Genomic DNA, 23,039 nt, shown 5'->3' with positions numbered 1-23,039 from the left:
ATTTTACATAAAAATGCCTTCAAAATAAATTTATGAGATACACAAGAAAATTACTCCTATTACTTTATAACAACATATTCAATCTTATTGTCTGCAGTTGAATATTTTATAATTAGCATCTATTTTAGGAGAAAACTCTGAAAATTATTAAGTAGATGGTAGCAGAAAAGCTTTAAAAGTCTTTAGGTTACAGACTACCACAAAATTAATAAGCAATAATATTTTGCTCTGCAGCTGCAAACTATTCCCTAGAATGGACTGCAGGCTATAGAGAATACAGTGGTAATAAAGCCTCCCCAGGAGTGTGCTGTTTAGCATGCATTTGAAAGGAGAATTCATTTTCTTTGTGGAAATGCCGAAGGATTTATTTCCAATTTTGTTTCATAATGCACATTTTGTCTATACGACCAGTCAGTTGAATCTTCAGCAGTTTTTTTTTTTTTTTTAAAGGATCATGCACATTTATGTAGACAAAAATATGTGATTGTATTGAAAAAATGTGAACCCTGGAGGCATTGTGTCTAGGAGGGTTGTTCTCAACTTCTAAAACTTTTAGGGTCTTTCTCATGTGTGTCTTTTTGCTAATTAGATTAGGATCTCCTGCAAGGGAGATTTGTTTTATTTTGTTTTGTTTTTGTTTTAACCATTGATACAGTTTGGTTTCTGAGATGGATAGAGAAAGGTTCAATCATTGAAGAGGGGTAGCTTTGGCCAGAGCTAAAAAAAAAAAAAAATTCTTCTTGCCTCCTAATTACGCAAGTAGTAGACATATGCTATCCTAATTAGAGTGAAGAAAAAAAATACCTATCCGTAGACTTTCTCAGAGGAGGTGCCATTTCTTTTAGGAAGATTGGAAGCAAGAGTAGGACTCAGCAGAAGAGCATGTGAGAGTAGTGAGAAAAGAAATCGAAGACAAGCTAACACTAAAAATACCAACATTCAGGAGCTAGAAGCAAGCCACTGTGGACAATGACTGGGTTCTCAGACTATGAAACATTCTATTAAGAAATTTGGAATTCATTCCATGAGGTACATTTAAAATGTTGCTGTTGTTAGGTGCCCTCTAGCCAGGTCCAACTCATAGCAACCCTGTGTGCAGCAGAAACACTGCCCAGTCATGCCTCATCTTCACATGAGCCCATTGTTGTAGCCCCTGTTTCAATCCATCTAGTCAAGGGCCTTCCTCTTTTTTGCTGACCCTCTGCCTTACCAAGCGTGATGTCCTTCTCCAGGAAGTGGTCCTTCCTGATAACATGTCCAAAGTAGGTGACACAAAGTCTTGCCAGCCTCGCTGCCAAGGAGTGCTCTGGCTGTGCTTCTTCCAAGACAGATTTGTTCATTCTTCTGACAGTACGTGGTATATTCAACATTCTTCACCAACACCATAATTCAAAGGCACGAATTCTTCTTCAGCCTTCCTTATTCATTGTCATACTTTCCCATGCATATCAGGTGGTTGAAAATACTACGGTTTAGATCAGGTGCACTCCAGTCCTCAAAATGACAACTTTGCTTTTTAGCACTTTAAAGAGTCTTTTGCAGCAGATTTGCCCAATGAGATATATTTCATTTCTTGACTGCTGCTCCCATGGATGTTGATTGTGGATCCAAGTAAAAAGAAATCCTTGACAACTTCAATCTTTTCTGCTTTTATCATGATGTTGCTTATTGGTCCAGTTGTGAAGATTTTTGTTTTCTTTATGTTGAGCTATAATCCATATTGAAGTCTTCAATCTTCATCAATAAATGCTTCAAGTCCTTTTCACTTTCAGCAAGCAAGGTTTTATCATCTGCATATCACAGGTTGCTAATGAGTCTTTCTCCAATTCTCATGCCCTCTTCTTCTTCTTATAGTCCAGCTTCTCAGATTATTTGCTCAGCCTACCAAGTGAATATGTTTGGTGAGAGGATACAACCCTGATGCACACCTTTCCCTATTTTAAACCACACGGTATCCCCTTGTTCTGTTTGAAGAATGCCTCTTGGCCTATGTGCAAGTTTCTCATGAGCACAATTCAGTATTCTGTAATTCTCACTCTTTGGAATGTTATCCATATTTGTTATGATCCACACAATCGAATGCTTTTGCATACTCATTAAAACACAGGTAAACATCTTTCTGCTGTTCTCTGCTTTCAGGGAAGATCCATCTGGCATCAGCAGTGATATCCCTCTTTCCACATCTTCTGAATCCAACTTGAATTTCTGGCAATTCTCCTGTCGAGGTACTAATTTAACCATTTTTTAATTATCTTCAACACAATTTTACTTGCCTGTGATGTTAATGATCTCGTTCGATAATTTCCACATCCTGTTGGATCATCTTTCTTTGGAATGGGCACAAACGTGGATCTCTTCCTGTCGGTTGGCCAGGTAGCTGTCTTCCAAATTTCTTGGCATAGATGAGCGAGCATATCCGGTGCTACATCCATTTGTTGAAACTGACTTCAGTTATTATTCTGCCAATTCCTGAAGCCTTGTTTTTTGCCAATGCCTTCAGTGCAGCTTGGATTTCTTCCTTCAATACCATTGTTTCTTCATCATATGCTACCTCCTGAAATGGTCGAATGTTGACCAATTCTTTTTGGTACAGCGATCCTGTGTATTCCTTCCATTTTCTTTTGATGCTTCCTGCGTCATTCAATATTTTGCCCGTAGATTCCTTTAAAATTGCAACTTGAGGCTTGAATTTTTTCTTCAATTCTTTCAGCTTGAGAAATGCTGAGTATGTTCTTCCCTTTTGGTTTTCTAACTCCAGGTCTTTGAGCATGTAATTATAATACTTTACTTTGTCTTCTTCAGCCGCCCTTTGAAATCTGTTCTGCTCTTTTATTTCTTCATTTCTTCATTTGCTTTAGTTACTCTAAGTTCAAGAGCATGTTTCAGAGTCTCTTCTGACATCCATTTTGGTCTTTTTTTCTTTTTTTGAAATAACCTTTGCTTTCTTCTTGCGTGATGTCCTTGATGTCATCCTGTGAGCTGTTTAGTCTTAGGTCATCAATGCTCAATGCATTAAACCTATTCTTGATATGGGCTCTGAATTCAGGTGGGATATACTCAAGGTTGTATTTTGGCACTCGTGGACTTGGTTTAATGTTCTTCAGCTTGAACTTGCATATGAGCAACAGATAGTTTATTCCACAGTCAGCTTCTCACCTTGTTTTGACTGATGATATTGAGCTTTTTCATCATCTCTTATTTTCCGTCTGGTAAGGTCCATGTGTACAGTTGCAATTTATGTTGTTGACAAAAAGGGAGTTTGCAGTGAATAAGTGGTTGGTCTTGCAAAATTCTATCATATGATCTTTGGCATCACTTCTATCGCCACCATTTGAAATAGAGATGTTTTACGATCAGTCTGCAGTTTCGAAACATCAGTTTTGCTGCAGTGAGAAAACAGATGTGAAAGAATGTGATTAGAAGCAGGGACAAGAGATAGTTATCAACATTACATTTGAAAATAGATGGAGGACTTGAACTTATGCAAGAGCGGTAAGAATGGAAAAGAGAGGAGAGACTCCGTAGACATTAATGACAATTTATGACCTATTGGATGCGAGGATTCAAAGAGAGGGAGGCATTCTCCATACTACACCCCGAAAGATCTTTGCAGAAAGTAATTATGATAGTTCAGTCACCTTGCTTAAAATGCCTTCAATGGCTTCACGTTGTTTTTAGACAAAAAAGACAAAATCCTTTTCTATTCACTTTTGCATCTTTAGTGCTTGATGTACAGTACACACTTCAGAAATACTTACTGAGGGACTGAGTAAATAAATGAGTGAAAAAAAGTCAAGCATTCATAGTAAGTAAATAAATATTCTCCTTTCCCATCTTCTTCTTTCTGTTCTATGAGTATATGCCATTTAAATTAATCTATTCTATCCCCTGAGGATGGAGAGAAATTTTAAAGAAGGTAAACTGATGTTATTGTCAGTAGCAGAGCTGAAAGCAGAAGTTCAGATCTCTGGACTCAAAGTACCAACCTTGAAAAACATCTTGTCCAAACAAGATAATTAAGGTAAAATTCTCAATAAACTATTAGTTGCAATATAAATATAAAGATTATTGTTATGCTCTTTTGCAAATTTCACACTTGCTGAGTTGGTAGAATATTAATACATGTTTTTAAGGTTAGAGGTACTAATGCCCTCATTTTCATATGACCATAAGCTTAGACTATTTTTTATTTTAAAGGACCTTTCCCATATAAGCAAAACCCAGGTGTATTTTAGAGTGCAGAATTTTGGCAAGGTTATGTGATATATTTCTAAAAATCCATGCCTTGAGGCCTTTTCTGAACATAGTTAACCCATTTGGGATAAACATTCTTAAAATAAAACGATCTTACATCAAATAAATAGTGACATGCTTTTTAAGGTCATTTGACACAAGGCTAGAATATTAACAGCGAGGCTAGAGTTGATGGATGTTTTTTCACCAGTAAGTGGAATTGAAATTCACTACATTTATTTTGTAATATAAATCTCGAGTGTTAAGAAATTATACTAACTGACTTTGAATTTCTGTCGCCTCTGTCAAACCCTAAATCTCTAATAAAGGTACATGGACTATTCACATACGATCCTTGTAAAATGTTCTTTATATACCCCCCCTTTTTTTTTCTATAAATGCTCAGAAACCAGAGTACCTGAGATGATAAAACAGATAATCCTTTCAAGTTATTATTTATCTCTGCATATTTCTTTTCTTTTTTTTCCTTTCTGAACTATGCTTCATAGGCGATAAAGAAACAAAAAAGAATGAGAATTGGGTCTGGAAGGACAAAATTAAAGAAGAAAAATAGTTTCTATTATTGAGATAGATGATGGATTTATAGATGTACAACATAAAAACGCAGTCGTTCTTCTAATGAATATTTTTGTTCCACACCACAGCACAAGTATTTTCCAGGGTTTGTGTGTAAGGGTTTATCCATTTTGATGAGAAATATTTCTTCTTGGGAGACAAGAAGGGAATAAACCTCATTTCTGTATAAAGTTAGACATGTGTTTTGCTCATCTGACAAGAGAATTGAGGATGTCTACACATTTCACTCAGTAATCTCTTAATTTCTAGGTCCCAAGCAACAATCCCAAATTCCCTCTCCACCTCAGAGCAGACTTTTCATTAAAACTGATTTTGAGAAACTACTAGATTTCCCAACTTTGGTCACGTTTGTGTGTGAGTGTGTGTGTGTGTTTGTGTTAGTGGCTCTGCAATACAAAGGAGCATAAAAGGAAGAAGCAGAGTGGGGACACATTCCTCTATCTCATTGTTTTCATTGCATCAATACCCATATGCAGAAAAATAAAAAGGAACACAGGAAAAGGAGCTGTTGTTGATTGAATGTGTCCCCCCCCCCCCCCCCCAGATATGCACTGAAATCCTAACCTCCATACCTGCTGTGGTTGTAATCCTGTTTGGAAACAAGGATTTTCTCTTGTTATATTAATGAGGTCATACTGGTGTGGGGCGGATCCTAAACCTAATCACTTGTGAGTTATAAAAAGATCAGAATAGACACAAAGACATGGGGGAGGGGGAAAACAGGTGCCATGTTATGATTGTCTATAAGCCAAGGAGTGCCAAGGAAGGAAGAGCCCCTAAATATACTGACAAGAAAGGTATGGACATGGCTGAGATCCTGATTTGGACTTTTAGCCTCCAGAACTATGGGTAAATAATTTTCTCTTTTGTTTATTAAAGCTACCCACTTATGGTATTTATGTTACAGCAGTAGTAGGTAACTAAGACAGGAACACTGTCCACCAATGCACTTAGCAGTTTAAGATTCATATGCATACAAAGTGAAATTATAAAGGAGCTTCAATTCTTTCTCTCAGCCCCCATTTTACCTGTATTGGTGTCATCACTCTAGGCCTCAGGATTTTTTTTTCTTGTACTCACACAGTACAGGATCATGGAATGTTAGACACCATCAACTTCAGTTCTCTCCACTTACATATAAGGAATGTTAAGTCTATAAATGCCACTGAATATTCCAAGTCAAGACACCTAGATTAGTGACTAAACAGGGTCAAGATCTTTTGATATTTTTCTAGTCTCTTAAGCTATTGTCAAGGTCTATGAAGACTCTAGAGTTCTGGTGGTGCAGTGGTTAAGACCTCAGCTATTAACCAAAAGGTCAGCAGTTCAAATCCACCAGCTGCTCCTTATAAACCCTGTGGGGCAGTTCTACTGTGTCCTATAGGGTCTCTAGGGGTCAGAGTTGACTTGAGGGCAATGGGGGAAAAAACATGAAGAGTCTGGAGTCCTTGGGTGGTACAAATGGTTAAGCACCCAACTACTGGCTGAAAGGTTTGTGGGTCAAACCCACCTAGAGGTGCCTCAGAAGATAGGCCTGGAGATCTGATTCTGAAAGGTCACAGCCTAGAAAGCTCTATGGGGCAATTCTACTCTGCATCTAATTTTTAGTATTAGGCCACTTCTGTGTGTATTTAATGATTGTTTATTCTGATTTCATGTTTGGTTATTTTAAACTATGAGCAACCTGGAGACCTAAATGGAAAATTTTTTCCTCCAGCAAATATTTACATTTGCTACTCATGGGAATCAGGGTCACCATGACCCAGAACCACTTTAGCTGCCTCCAGGGCCCCATTTTTGTCCTTGAGATATTGATTGAGCTAACTGAACTGGTTCCTGGCAAGAGCCTTAATCTTCTGTTTGCAGTGCTGATGCTGGGTTTGGCCCTTACATGTTAGCTTGGTTTTTAACATCCTGGTTTAGTTCTAGTTTTTTTATTTTGTTATTATTACAATTTTTTTTTTTTAGGAGAATGTTAAAGATTTCTTTTCCTGTGAGCTCAGCAATGCACTAAAAACTATGTTTTATGCAGCTTCTAGTTGTTTTGTACTTAAATGGACGTAGTTCTAAAGAACATAGTTTCCATTGTGCCCACATTAAAAAAAAAAAAAAAAAATCCACCTTTAAATAACTCTTTCAAATTTCCTGTTTCTGGAATAGAAAAATCAAGGTGTGGCCAAGACCTGCTAGTTTTCCACTTGAATATCCATTATCCATGTCTTCCTTAATAACAGAACCCCAATTTTATTCAGGATTGCAATATGTCCAGCTGAAAAAACTACATTTGCCAGCCTATCGACATGCTTATGGGACTCATTTTTGGTCCATTATTTGAAGCCAGAACCTTTAGACTGGGCTTTCAGGAGAGCTCATGGACAGGTTGTCTCAGCTGTCATGTGCCCTTTTTCCTTTGCCTCTTCTTCTATTTTCCTGCCTAAAAATGCTGCTTAATGGTGTTTATTTTTGAGAGCATGGCTAAAAGAACCCCAACGACCTCAGCAGTAAAGTTCTTGAGCCATTGCACCAGCTCTGAACTTCTTAAAGCAGAAGAGAGAAATAAGCTCCTGTCTTATTGAAACAATGGCTGCAATAATAGGTTCAAACATAACAACAATTGTGAGGCCGCAGGGCCAGGCATTGCTTTGTTCTGTTGTACACAGGATCGCTATGAGTCGGAACTGACTTGAAGGCACCTAACAACAATAACAATAACAACATCTTATTGAATCCACTAACATTTGGTTTTTCAGTTACATGAAGTTGAATGCAATTCAAAATATATTTTTTCTAAAGGTTGCTATTTAAAGATATTAAGACAACAATAATATATATAATGTGATTTTGATATAATTTTAAATTGTCTTAACATCTTAAAGTTTCAGGGTTTAGGAAAATCACAGTAACAAATCACATTTATTTCATGTGTTTGGTAATTTAAAGTGCTTTGCTTTATCATGGTTAATTACAGAAGCATCTGGAGATTAGATGCATCTATGCTTTTTTTTTTATGCTTGTTATTTCATGGAACCCTTATTAAAGTTATAATTTGCTCTTACTTAAAGAAAAATGAAACTATAATCTAAGTTAAGAGTTATTACCTCATATTAGGTGTTTATTAAGATCAACCCTTTTGGTACTTCCGGTTAGGGAATTGTCTGATTCCATTTGTAACAATGCCCTGTTGCATCTTCCAGTTACAACCATTGATGTAGTTCAATTATTATCATCTGGAGTCTGTTTTAAAGGCATTGAAGTTTATATATATATTGTTCTGCTAGGTCCCAAGTTAGAAAAGAAATAGAATCAACAGTCCTTTGAACAATTTTCATTTGCATTTGTTGTTGTTGTTAGGTACTGTCGGGTCAGTTCCGACTCATAGTGACCTTATAGCTTTAGCTTAAATTGTTTTTGAATGTGTGGTATATTATTATCATTCAGATGGCTGTGTGGGATAAAAATTACTCTCTGTATTCAAAATTAATAGTAAATGACTTCTCAGGTTTGGAAGATGTGGCAGTTTGACTTTGCTGTATAATCTTTATTGTCAATATTTCAATCAATTTTTAAAAACTCATTCCATATGAAGCTCCATACCCAGGTAGAGTTGTAGTAATGATCATTCCAAAAGTAGAGAAGGGAAGAAATTAATAGAAGAAACTAGAAAAAAGAAAAAAGACTCCTTCCCCACTTCTCAGTTGAGCCTTCACAATATAATCTCCAACTGCGCAATCTAATTTAAATGTCTCACTTCAGTGTTGTTCTCAGAGACCCAAGTGCTACAAACACAATACCTCACTGAGTAATCTGGAGGACCCACTGCAGGCCATTGGAGGATTACTGCCAGCTTCAAAGAGCAAGGAGGCAGGGCTAAATGATGAGCAGGGGCTGCAGGTCTCCCAGAGCCACTGACCAACAGAAGAAGAAAACTGACATTTAATGTCTCCCAGGTGCCAGCACTGCGCTAGGTGTCTTACATATAATACATACTTAAATCATCTGAAAACACTAGGAAGGAAAGGACTTAGTAACTGTAGACAAAGAGTGTCTTAGTCATCTAGAGCTGCTATAACAGAAATACCACGAGTGGACGGCTTTAGCAAACAGAAATTTCTTCTCTCAAAGTTTAGGAAGCTAGAAGTTCGAATTCACAGCACCAGCTCCAGAGGAAGGCTTTCTCTCTCTGTTGGCTCTGGGGGAAGGTCCTTGTCATCAATTTTCCCCTGGTCTAGAATCTTGCCTCCTTAACTGCAGGCAGAGGTTAGGATTTACAACACAGGATAATCACATCAGATCATAAAATGGAGAACCACACAATACTGGGAATCATGGCCTAGCCAAGTTGATACACATTTTTGGGGGACAAAATTCAATCCATAATAAGAGACATCAAACTTTTATGAAAGTTCTCGAGCCCCTGCAGCTTCATGTTGTTAGTTATTCCTATTTTACTGAAAGGAGTTCCTGGGTGGTGCAAAAGGCTACCATGCTCAGCTGCTAACTGGGAGCTTGGAGGTTTGAATCCACACACAGGCACCTCAGAAGAAAGCCTGGTGAGCCATTTCTGAAAAATCGGCCATTGAAAGCTCTGTGGAGCCCAGTTCTACTCTTACACATGTGGGTTGCCATGAGTCAGAGTGGACTTGGCGGTAACTGTTTTTTTTATTTCACTGTAGTATACAATGGTGAAAGCCTGAAGATCAAACAAAGTAAAAACCAGTTAAAGGTGGGCTTGTAATTAGGAATTCCTTTGTGGGCCTTTTCTTTTCTTTTTTTCCCCCTCCATTAAGAGAAAAAGAGGAATCCTTGGGTGGTACAAATGGTTAAGTGCTAGACTACTAACCAAAAGGTTGGCTGTTCAAAACCACCCAGAGGTGTCTTAGAAGAAAGGGCTGGTGATCTGCTTCCAAAAGGTCACAGCCTTGAAAACTCTATGGCGCACAGTTCTGCTCTGACATACATGAGGTCGCCGTGAGTCAGAATTTATTCGATGGAAACTGGTTTGGTCTCTTTTTGAAAGAGACAAAGGTGATACAGGAAATTATCCCTACTGTCTTCCTGTATGTGCCAAGAATATTTTTAACCTTGTTTTTATACCGAGGGTAGTGTTCTTTGTACGTCGCAGACTTTTGCAAGTCTCCAATCCAATTTCTTACTCTGTTTGATAACAGGGCCCTATCTCCATTGCACGTATTACCACTAGAATCTAAGTTCTAGGTCACTGGTATTAAACAGATGTTCCCAGACAAATGCCAGCTCCAGAGCTTGCTTCATGCCTGGATTTTGATTTTTTCATTCCTCCTAGTCACCTTGAACTTCTATTACTGTCTTGCCAGTTTAGCACACACTGGAGAAAAAAATTGTGTTTATTTGCTTTTGTTTTCTTTTAACCGGAGTTTTGTGTGCTCTGTTCTTATAGAGGAAACCCTGGTGGCATAGTGGTTAAGGGTTCGGATGCTAGTCCGTCAGGTGCTCCTTGAAACCGTATGGTGCAGTTCTACTCTGTCCTATAGGGTTGCTATGAGCTGGAATCAACACAACAGCAACGAGCTTGGTTTGGTGGGTTGGTTCTTACAGAGTTTCTCCAGACATCCTGCCAGACATAGACATCTAAACTTTATTGAGGGAATGGATTTGACAGATAACATGGAGGTCATATTACTAAAGCTTAGTTATTGGATAAGTGAGTTAGGGAGATGGAAGTGTCTGTGTTCACTCCCAGATTTATGGCTTAAATTGATGGATTGGTACCTTGTGTTCACTGAATTAAGATACCAGGAAAGAGGCATCAGTATTTTTTAAAGGAGAGAGGTAGAAAGATGATGATTGAAATTTTGAACATGTATCACTTGTCACACCTGATGCATCTAAATTCCAGCTTTCTTATTTGCAAAATGGTGGCAATATCCAATTTGCAACAATTTTTTGCAAACCCTGATGGCGCAGTGGTTAAGTGCTCAGCTGCTAACCAAAAAGGTTGGCAATAGGAACCACCAGCTGCTAGGCAGGAGAAAGATGTGGCAGTTTGCTTTTGTAAAGATTATAGCCTTGGAAACCCTATAAAGCAGTTCTACTCTGACCCATAGGGTAGCTGTCATGGATTGAATTGTGTCCGCCCAAAATATCTGTCAACTTGACTAGGTCGTGATTCCCAGTATTGTATGATTTTCTACCATTTTGTCATGTGATGTGATTTCCCTATGTGTTGTAAATCCTATCACTATGATGTAATGAGATGGATTAGTGGCAGTTATATTGATAAGATCTACAAGATTAGATAGTGTCTTAAGCCAATCTCTTTTAAGATATAAAAAAGAGAAGCCAGCAGAGAGACAGGGCGACCTCATGCCACCAAAAAAACAGGTCCAGGAGCACAGCATGTTCTTTGGACCTGAGATTCCTGCACAGAGAAGCTCCTAGGCCAAAGGAAGATTGATGACATGGACCTTACTCCAGAGCCAACAGAGAGAGTAAACCTTCCCCTGGAGCTGTTGCCCTGAATTTGGACTTCTAGCCTACCGGACTGTGAGAGAATAAACTTCTCTCTGTTAAAGCCAGCCACTTGTGGTATTTCTGTTATAGTAGCAATAGATAACTAAGACAGTTGCTATGGGTTGGAATTGATTTGACTACAGTGGGTTTGGTTTTTTCTTTTGGGTTAAATACAAAAAATGTAAAAATCTTAATAAACTATGAAGTAATATCCTTCTCTCCAAACTAATTGGTCAGACAAAGGAAGCACTTAGAGCCTTCCTTATAATTTATTGGGACAGTGAATAATTGGGGTGATAGAGAAAAAGGGGAAATAAGTTTCTAGAAGATTATGAACAGGCCAGGAGCATAAGGCCTTTCAATAACACCCAAAACATTTTTTAAAGGATCATTTATCAGCCTAGCTGAAAAACATTATGATTTAAAAATGGGAACTGAGATGGAATTAGTCATGCAGTTGTTTTGTGAAACAATCATTTCCCTCCTGATTTTTATGGGGATAGAGAGATAGCAAATGAATGTTTGTTTGCAGCATTAAAATTAGAGGAACCTGCACCAAAAAGCCCTTAAATGGGTAGGTTAAGGAATTCTGTATTTTAGAGTACCCCAAACTGCCTGCCCCAGCACATTGGTGTGCTGCAAATGGGTCTCAAGTGTGCCTAGGCCTGGGCCTTCAAAAGCACCTCTGGCATCAAACAAAACCTCTTCAGTTTACCCCTATGTGTTCTATAAATGCTATTATTTCTATTTATGCCACGGGGAGGAAATGATTGGGAAGACTTGCTGTAGGCAACTACTTTAAAATTTTTCATCCAGATTTTCTGCTTTTATTTTTCATTTGTATTACTTTAAAACATTTGATATAACACATCAACACAAATTACATAAATACTAAGTTTACAGACTAACAGTTGTTGACAACTTGAACATACTCATGTAACAGCTCCCGTACACAGAAATTTCCAGTACTCCAGAAATGCCCTTGGAACCTTCCAGTCATTGCCTTTTCCCGAAGGTTACAACTATCCTGACTTCCAACCCAATTAGCTTCGACTCTTTTGAACTTTATATAAATGGAATTATAGTGAGTTTTCTTTTGTTGCTGGCTTCCTTCATGTACCATTATTTTTGTGAGATTCATGTATATTGCTGTGTGAGGTTGTAGTTTGTCCATTCCTGTCTGTGTATAGTATTTGGCTATGTAAATATGTGAAGATTCATTTATGCATTTTCCTATTGAGTAATATTTGAGTTTTAGGCCTATTATATAAATAGTGCTGCTATGAACAGAACATTCTTATACATGCATTTTAGTAAATACGGGTATGCATTCCATTTTCATCTTCCTGAAGTACATCCTCTAGAGCTCTTTTAGTCAGTGTCTGTGATAGTAAAGGGTCTTTACCTGATGACTTTTTTTTTTTTTTGCAGTGGTTTGTTCATTTTTATTGCCTTTTAGTATTCCATTGTAGGGGAGGTTGGTGGTTTGGTGGTAGAATTCTCTCTCACCTTCTATGCAGGAGACGTGGGTTTGGTTTCTGGCTAATGCACCTCACATGCAGCCACTACTCACCTGTCAGTGCTGGTTTCTGTGTTGCTATGATGCTGAACAGATTTTAGGAGAGCTTCTGGACTAAGATGAACTAGGAAGAAAGGCCTGGAAATTTACTTCAGAAAAGCCAGTTAATGAAAACTCTGTTGATCATCACAGGCCCATCCCAGTATCAATGGGATTTCCATAAATTGAGGGATCACTCAGGGCAGCCAGCAACAATAACATCAACAACATACTTCCTGTGGGGTTGACCGTTTTAATATATGAAATGTCCAAGAAGATTTAATTAGGCTTCTTCCCTTAATGTCTGCTTCAAGCTTTCTTTTGCTAAGGGTTTGCTTTGTATATGTGATAATTTCTTTATTTTGCCATCACTCTTGTAGTGAACAGTGGGAGGCACTACCCAGATGCCTCTTTAGAAATGAAGTACATATTCCCCAAGTTGCTGAAAGTATGTCAAGCTGACAGGCTTCAGCTGTCAGGCCCCTTCAGTCTAGCCCAAGTTTACATGCCCTTTCCTTGGCAGCCCACATCCAATGACTGAATGTCACAGGTGTATAAAGGCCCAGCCCACTTACCCTGATTCCAGACAACTCTGAAGGAACATCCCAGATTCAAAGCCAGGGCCCTCACTGAGACTGCATTGAAGCCCAAACCCTCCTTCTGCCCAACGCTGCTACCTTCCTTTCCACAGGTGGTGTTCCCCAAAGCATTCCCTAATAAACTTCCTGTACTCATCTCTGACTCAGAATCTAACCCAAGACTGTTAGTGCCAGAAGGGGTCCAAGATAGTAGAAGCTAAGATGAGATTTTTGAGTTGAACCACCAAACACCTGACTGTCAATGAGGGCCTCCCTCATTGGTGATGGGTGGAGCACAGATAGACCCTGGCACAAGGTAACAATGCAATAGTTAATACTTTCTTTCATCAGCAGTGAACTGGGATGGTGTCCTGATGGAAAGCAATATACTAATGGGTACAATGTATCAGGCATGTGAGAAATGAGGGAAATAGAAGCCTTAAGGACAGTGAAATTGAGAGGCTGTTGCTAAACCAAATTGATAGTTTAGAAAACATAGCAAGAAGCTGAGAGTGGCTAATTGGCTATTAAAATCTGAGAGTAAAATCCAGAAGGCCTCTTTGGTAGCAAATAAAGAGGATTTTATCTCCTGCAGTGGGGGGACAAAAAATGCTGAGGAACAGGCCCAGCACTTAATCACAAGTGTGACAGAGCAGCAGCGGGAAGAAGAGACAGTTCAGAAGCAGAGAGGAGTTACTGGACCTGAATCACTGGGAGCCCTCAGGCACCATTCCCGGGACCAGGTGTGGTGGCTGGTACTAGCGTTGGGCCGAGGTTGCCTCAGGGAGAAGCAGCAAGCCACACAGCCTACTTACACCTCTGGAACCAGAGAAGAATGGTACTCTCGGCAAAAGCTAAATGCTTGTGGATATTTTACCACGCCCTCTGCCCCCAAGTTGGCTTCAGTGGCTGTTGATTTCTTTGGGCCTGAAATAAGCCCTGTAGAGCACCTAGAGCCATCCTCCTGGCCTCGGAGAAGGAATAAATTCACAACTGGGGAAAAGATAATCTGCCAGCTCCATTAACCTGGGAACCTCAGGACTGAAGCGGCTCCTGTCTAGGCATAAATGGTCCATGGACTTTGAGTACCCTTCTGCCTTCCCCCTGCATGGACCTGTGTGGGCCTACTTCAGGAGGATAGGCCCTTGTTGGCAGACTACAACTGTTTCAGCTGTGTGGTGGAGAGGTGGGTGTTTGATGTTTGATACTGCTTTGCCTATTAAACAGGGTCCTCACCTATCCACATCAGGGGCCTAAGGACTGGTGGCTCCACTCAGGTCACCCAGCCATCTGCAACAGGGGTCCAAGGATAACTGGTACCTCCCATTCATTACAACAAAAAACTTTGGGTGCCCATGGTCTATCTGCAGAACCCACCCACCTGCATGCTGTAGGGAACAGGGATGAGCTTTCCTCAGAGACACTCGGGGGTCGGTTCTCAACCCCCTGCTTTGTTCAGAGCATGACCCCCTGCTGCAATCAGATACCAGTACATACACAAATCAACCCTGCCCCTCTAAGACTATAGGACTGAGCCTGTACCACACACTTGATATCAGCTAGCTGGACACCTGAGCTGAATCCATCCAAGGAAAGTGAATGGAATCCTAGACTGATATTCTTGATAACAGCTCTAGCCATCTGGTGACAGGACGTAAGAGCTTCAAAGTGAAAATAATCAAGCTAACTCACTCAAGCAATCCATTTGGGCATATTAGAACAAAACAAAGCAAGAAGCTAGGATACAGTAAGCAAACATAAAATAAACTAATACAATAACTTATAGATGGCTCAGAGACAACAGTCAATATCAAATCACACGAAGAAACAGACTATGATCACTTCAACAAGCTCTCAAAACAAAGAATTGAGCCATCTTCTAGATGAAAGTGACTTCCTGGAATTACCTGATACAGAATACGAAAGATTAATATACAGAACCCTTCAAGACATCAGGAAGGAAATCAGGCAATATGCAGAACAAGCCAAGGGACACATAGGTAAAGCAGCTGAAGAAATTAAAAAGGTTATTCAGGAACATAATGAAAAATTTAATAAGCTGCAAGAATCTGTAGAGAGACAGCAATTAGAAATGCAGAGGATTAACAATAAAATTACAGAATTACACAACTCAATAGAAAGACAGGGGAGCAGAATTGAGCAAGTGGAGGGCAGAATTGGTGAACTTGAAGATAAAGCACTTGCCACCAATAAATCTGAAGAAAAATCAGATAAGAGAATTTAAAAGTGAAGAAACCTTAAGAATCATGTGGGACTCTATCAAGAGAAATAACCTACGAGTGATTGGAGTACCAGAACAGGGAGGGATAACAGAAAATACAGAGGGAATTGTTGAAGATTCGTTGGCAGAAAACTTCCCTGATATCATGAAAGATGAGAAGATATCTATCCAAGATGCTCATCAAACTCTACATAAGGTAGATTTTAAAAGAAAGTCACCAAGACATTTATAATCAAACTTGCCAAAACCAAAGATAAAGAGAGAATTTTAAGAGCAGCTAGGGATAAACAAAAAGTCACCTACAAAGGAGAGTCAGTAAGAATAAGCTTGGACTACTCGGCAGAAACAGTGCAGGCAAGAAGGCAATGGGATGACTTATATAAAGCATTGAAGGAAAAAAATTGCCAGCCAGGAATCATATCTCCAGCAAAGCTCTCTCAAATATGAAGGTGAAATTAGAACATTTCCAGATAAACAGAAGTTTATGGAATTTGTAAAAACCAAACCTAAACTACAAGAAATACTAAAGGGAATTCTTTGGTTAGAAAATCAAAAATACCAGGTATCAATCCAAGACTAGAACACTGGACAGAGCAATCAGAGGTCAACCCAGACAGGGAAATCACAAAAATAAATCAAGATAAAAAACACTCAAAACAGGGAAACAGCGATGTTATTATGTAAAAGAAGACAACATTAAAACAATAAAGAGGGACAAAGAAATGTAGTCATAGACCTTTCATATGGAGAGGAAGACAAGGAGATAAAAAGAAATAAATGTTAGGTTTAAATTTAGAAAAATAGGGGTAAATATTAAGGTAAGCACAAAGGAGACAAACTATCCTACACGTCAAAATAAAATACGAGAAAAAACTAGAGACTCAGCAGAAACAAAATCAACTACAATGAATAAGAGGAAAAGAAACTATATAAAGACAAACTAATCACCACAAAAAATAAGTGGGAAAAAGAAACTGTCAACAACACACAAAAAAAGACATCAAAAAGATGGCACTAAATTCATACCTATCCATAATTATGCTGAATGTAAATGGATTAAATGCACCAGAGAGTGGCAGAATGGATAAAAATACATGATCCATCTATATACGGCCTACAAGAGACACACCTTAGACTTAGAGACACAAACAAACTAAAACTCAAAGGATGGAAAAAAATATATCAAGCAAACAACAGTGAAAAAACAGCAGGAGTGGCAGTATTAACTTCTGACAAAATAGACTTTAAAGTTAAATCCACCACAAAGGATAAGGAAGGGCACTATATACTGATTAAAGGGACAATATACCGGGGGGACATAACCATATTAAATATTTATGCACCCAATGACAGGGCTGCAAGATACATAAAACAAACTCTAACAGCAATGAAAAGTGAGATAGACAGCTTCACAATCATAGTAGGAGACTTCAACACACCACTTGTAGTGAAGGACGGGACATCCAGAAAGAAGCTCAGTAAAGACATGGCAGATCTAAATGCCACAATCAACCAACTTGACCTTATAGACATATACGGAACACTACACCCAACAGCATTCAAGTATGCTTTCTTTTCTAGTGCACCTGGAACATTCTTTAGAACAGACCACATATTAGGTCATAAAGCAAGCCTTAGCAGAATCCAAAACATTGAAAGCATCTTCTCTGACCATAAGGCCATAAGAGTGGAAATCAATAATGGAAAAAGCAGGGAAAAAAAATCAAACACTTGGAAACTGAACAATACCCTGCTCAAAAAAGACTGGATTATAGAAGACATTAAGGATGGAATAAAGAAATTCATAGAATCCAATGAGAATGAAAACACTTCCTATCAGAACCTTTGGCACACAGCGAAAGCAGTGCTCAGAGACCAATTTATATCAATAAATGCACACATCCAAAAAGAAGAAAGGGCCAAAGTCAAAGAATTATCCCTACAACTTGAACAAATGGAGAACAACAAAAGAAGCCTCAGGCACCAGAAGAAAACTAATAAAAATTAGAGCAGAATTAAATGAAATAGAAAACAGAAAAACAATTGAAAGAATTAACAAGACCAAAAGCTGGTTCTTTGAAAAAAATAACAAAAATTGGTAAACCATTGGCCAAACTGACAAAAGAATACCAGGAGAGGAAGCAAATAACCCAAATAAGAAATGAGTTGGGCGATATTACAACAGACCCAACTGAAATTAAAAGAATCTTATCTCATTGCTATGAAAAATTGTACTCTAACAAATTTGAAAACCTAGAAGAAATGGATGCATTCCTAGAAACACACTACCTACCTAAACTAACACAAACAGAGGTAGAACAACTAAATAGACCCATAAAAGAAGAGATTGAAAAGGTAATCAAAAAACCCCCAACAAAAAAAAGCCCTGGCCTGGACGGCTTCACTGCAGAGTTCTACCAAACTTTCGGAGAAGAGTTAACACCACTACTACTAAAGGTATCTCAGAGCACAGAAAAGGACAGAATACTCTCAAACTCATTTCAGGAAGCCAAAATATCCCTGATACGAAAACCAGGTAAAAATACCACAAAAAAAGAAAATTACAGACCCATATCCCTCATGAACTTAGATACAAAAATCCTCAGCAAAATTCTAGCCAATAGAATTCAACAACATATCAAAAAAATAATTCACCATGACCAAGTGGGATTCAAAGCAGGTATGCAAGGGTGGTTCAACATTAGAAAAACAATTAATGTAATGCATTATATAAATAAAACAAAAGACAAGAATCTCATGATATCATCAACTGATGCACAAAAAACATTTGACAGAGTTCAACCCTCAGCAAAATAGGAATAGAAGGAAAATTCCTCAACATAATAAAGGGCATTTATACAAAGCCAACAGCCAACATCACCTAAATGGAGAGAGCCTGAAAGTATTCACCTTGAGATTGGGAACCACTCAAAGACGCCCTTTACCACCACTCTTATTCAACATTGTGCTGGAGGTCCTAGCCAGAGCAATTAGGCTAGATAAAGAAATAAAGGGCATCCAGATTTGCAAGGAAGAAGTAAAAATATCTCTATTTGCAGATGACATGATCTTATATACAGAAAACCCTAAGGAATCCTCAAGAAAACTACCGAAACTAATAGAAGAGTTCAGCAGAGTATCAGGATAGAAGATAAACATACAAAAATCAGTTGGATTCCTCTACACCATCAAAAGGAACATTGAAGAGGAAAGCACCAAATCAATACCATTTACAGTAGCCCCCAAGAAGATAAAATACTTAGGAATAAATCTTACCAGGGATGTAAAAGACTTATACAACAAAAACTACAAAACACCTCTGCAAGAAACAAAAAGAGACCTACATAAGTGGGAAAACATACCCTGCTTATGAATAGGGAGACTTAAAATTGTAAAAATGTCTATTCTACCAAAAGAGATCTATAGATAAAATGCAATTCCGATCCTAATTCCAACAGCATTTTTTAATGAGATGGAGAAACAAATCACCAACTTCATATGGAAGGGAAAGAGGCCCCGGATAAGTAAAGCATTACAGAAAAAGAACAAAGTGGGTGCCTCACTCTACCTAATTTTAGAATCTGTTATACTGCCACAGTAGTCAAAACAGCCTGGTAATGGTACAATAACAGATACACAGACCAATTAACAGAACTGAGAATCCGGACATAAATCTATCCACATATGAGCAGTTGATATTTGACAAAGGCTCAACGTCAATTAAATGGGAGACGACAGTGTTTTTAACAAATGGTTCTGGCATAACTGGATATCTATCTGCAAAAAAGTGAAAGAAGACCCATACCTCACACCACGCACAAAAACTAACTCAAAATGGATAAAGGACCAAAATATAAAATCTAAAATGATAAAGATCATGGAAGAAAAAACAGGGACAATGTTAGGAACCCTAATATATGGCATAAACAGTATACAAAACATTATAAAGATAGTAGAAGAAAAACTAGATAACTGGGAGCTCCTAAAAATCAAACACCTATCCTCATCCAAGGACTTCACCAAAAGAGTAAAAAGATTACCTACAGATTGGGAAAAAGCTTTTAGCTATGACATTTCTGATCAGCCCCTGATCTCTAAAATCTACATGATATTGCAAATGTTCAACTACAAAAAGACAAATAACCCAATTAAGAAATGGGCAAAAGATATGAACAGGCAGTTCACTAAAGAAGACATTCTGGTAGCTAACAGATACATAAGGAAATGCTCACAATCATTAGAGAAATGCAAATCGAAACTACAATGAGATTCCATCTCACACCAACAAGGCTGGCATTAATCCAAAAAAACAAAAAATAGTAAATATTGGAAAGGTTGTGGAGAAACTAGAACACTTATACACTGCTTATGGGAGTGTAAAATGGTAAAACCACTTTGGAAATAATTTTGGAGCTTCCTTAAAAAGCTAAAAATAGGACTACCTTAGGATCCAGGAATCCCACTCCTTGGAATATATCCTAGAGAAGTAAGAGCCTTTACATAAGCAGATATATGCACATCCATGTTCACTGTAGCACTGTTTACAATAGCAAAAAGATGGAAGGAACCAAGGTGTCCATCAATGGATGAATGGATAAATAAATTATGATATATTCACACAATGGAATACTACACATTAACAAATAACAGTGATGAATCTGTGAAACATTTCATAACATGGAGGAACCTGGAAGGCATTATGCTGAGTGAAATTAGTCAGTTACAAAAGGACAAATATTGTATAAGACCACTATTATAAGAACTTGAGAAACGGTTTAAACAGACAGAAAATATTCTTTGATGTTTAAGAGAGGGAGGAGGGAAGGAGGTAGGGAGAGGTGTATTCACTAATTAGATAGTAGATAAGAACTATTTTTAGGCAAAGAGAAAGACAACATGCAGTACAGGAGAGGTCAGCACAACTGGACTAAACCAAAAGCAAAGAAGTTTCCTGAATAAATGGAATGCTTTGAAGGCCAGCGTAGCAGAGGCAGGGATTTGGGTACCATGGTTTCAGGAGACATCTAAGTGAATTGGCATAATAAAATCTGTTAAGAAAACATTCTGCATCCCACTTTGGAGAGTGGCGTCTGAGGTCTTATACTCTAGCCAGTGGACATCTAAGATGCATCAATTGGTCTCATCCCATCTGGAGCAATGGAGATTGAAGAACACCAAAGACAGAAGGTAATTATGAGCCCAAGAGACAGAAAGGGCCACATAAACCACAGACTGCATTGGCCTGAGACCAGAAGAGCTAGATGGTGCCCGGCTACAACCGATGACTGCCCTGACAGGGAGCACAATGGAGATCCCCTGTGGGAGCAGGAGAGCAGTGGGATGCAGACCCCAAATTCTTGTAAAGAGACCAGACTTAATGGTCTGACTGAGAGTAGATGCACCCCAGTAGTCACGGCCCCCAGACTTTCTGTTAGCTCAAGAGTGGAACCATTCCCAAAGCCAATTCTTCGGAGAGAGATTAGACTGGACAAAGGGATAGAAAATGATACTAGGGTAGAATGAACTTCTTGGATCAGGTATACACATGAGACTATGTTGGCATTTCCTGTCTGGAGGGGATAGGATAGGGCATAGGGGGTCAGAAGCTGGCCGAATGTACAGGAAAAGAGAGAGTGGAGGGAAGAAGCATGTTGTCTCATTAGGGGGAGGGCAATTAGGAGTATATAGTAAGGTGTATATTAATTTTTGTATGAGAAGCTGACTTGATTTTTAAACTTTCACTTAAAGCATAATGTAAAAAGTTAAAAAAAAAAGAACTATTTTAGGTGAAGAGAAAGACAACACACAATACAGGCGAGGTCAGCACAACTGGACTAAACTAAAAGCAAAGAAGTTTCCTGAATAAACTGAATGCCTTGAAGGCCAGCGTAGCAGGGGTGGGGGTTTGGGGACCATGGTTTCAGGAGACATCTAAGTCAATTGACATAATAAAATCTACTAAGAAAACATTCTGCATCCCACTTTGGAGAGTGGCTTCTGGGGTCTTAAATGCTAGCAAGCGGCCATCTAAGATGCATCAATGTGTCTCAACCTACCTGGAGCAAAGGAGAATGAAGAACACCAAAGACACAAAGTAATTATGAGCCCAAGAGATGAAAAGGACCACATAAACCAGAGACCGCATTGGCCTGAGACCAGAAGAGCTAGATGGTGCCCGGCTACAACCGATGATTGCCCTGACAGGGAGCAGAACGGAGATCCCCTGAGGGAGCAGGAGAGGAGTGGGATGCAGACCCCAAATTCTTGTAAAGAGAGAATTCTTAATGGTCTGACTTAGACTAGAAGGACCCTGGAGGTCATGGTCCCCAGACTTTCTGTTAGCTGAAGGCAGGATCCATTCCCAAAGCCAACTCTTCAGTCAGAGATTGGATGGGACCATGGGATAGAAAATGATTCTGGTGAAGAATTAGCTTTTTGTATCAAGAAGATGCATAAGACTACGTTGGCAACTCCTGTCTGGAGGGGAGATGAGAGAGTAGAGGCAGTCAGAAGCTGGCCAAATGTACAGGAAAAAGAGAGAGTGGAGGGAAGGAGTATGCTGTCTCATTAAGGGGAAAGTAACTAGGAGTATATAGCAAGATGTATATAAATTTTTGTATGAAAGACTGACTTGATTTGTAAACTTTCACTTAAAATAATAATTAAAAAAAAAGAACCCAATGCATTCTATTAAGCCTTACATTAGAAAGACTTGCAAAACTTTAAAATAGTAGTATCCCTCCTCTATGTTTTTGCTTGGAAAAATATAGTTATTTTTCATTAAACATGTGTTACTTATATTAAAATACAATGAGTTTATTATTTTTAATGATTTGATAAATGCATACTTTAAAATTTCCCCAGTTTTAATTACTTATATGGTAAATATCAATAGATATAACCCACATAATATCTCTTGGGGTCCACAATGTTTAAAGAGTTTTAAGGAGGGCCTGAGACCAAAAAGTTTGAGAACTACTGCATTAGAAGATACCACAAGCCTAACTAGCTATGTGATCTTGGGGCAAGTTGCATAGTGTCTCTACCCTGGAGTGTCCTCATATGTAAAATTAGGAGTCAATACTACGTGTGTAAAGTGCTGAGAATATCAGGAGCTCAAAGTGCTGCACGTGTGTTAGCTGGTAATAAAATTATTCTATTTTTTCAGTAAAATATGAGGTGATAATATCTGCTGAAATTGATTGAGGGAGGGTTGAGGAAGAAAAGATTTGATATAACCATTGTGGAGGATGAAAATTATAGAGCTGATTAGCATAATATAGAAGGATTGAAGCACAATTTTGAGAGCCTTGTTGAGGCTGCTGACTATGGATTTAGAGTG

The sequence above is a fragment of the Elephas maximus genome, chromosome 13 (assembly GCF_024166365.1).
Source record: "Elephas maximus indicus isolate mEleMax1 chromosome 13, mEleMax1 primary haplotype, whole genome shotgun sequence".
In the NCBI taxonomy this organism is placed as follows: Eukaryota; Metazoa; Chordata; class Mammalia; order Proboscidea; family Elephantidae; genus Elephas; species Elephas maximus.
This window is presented reverse-complemented; position numbering follows the sequence as displayed.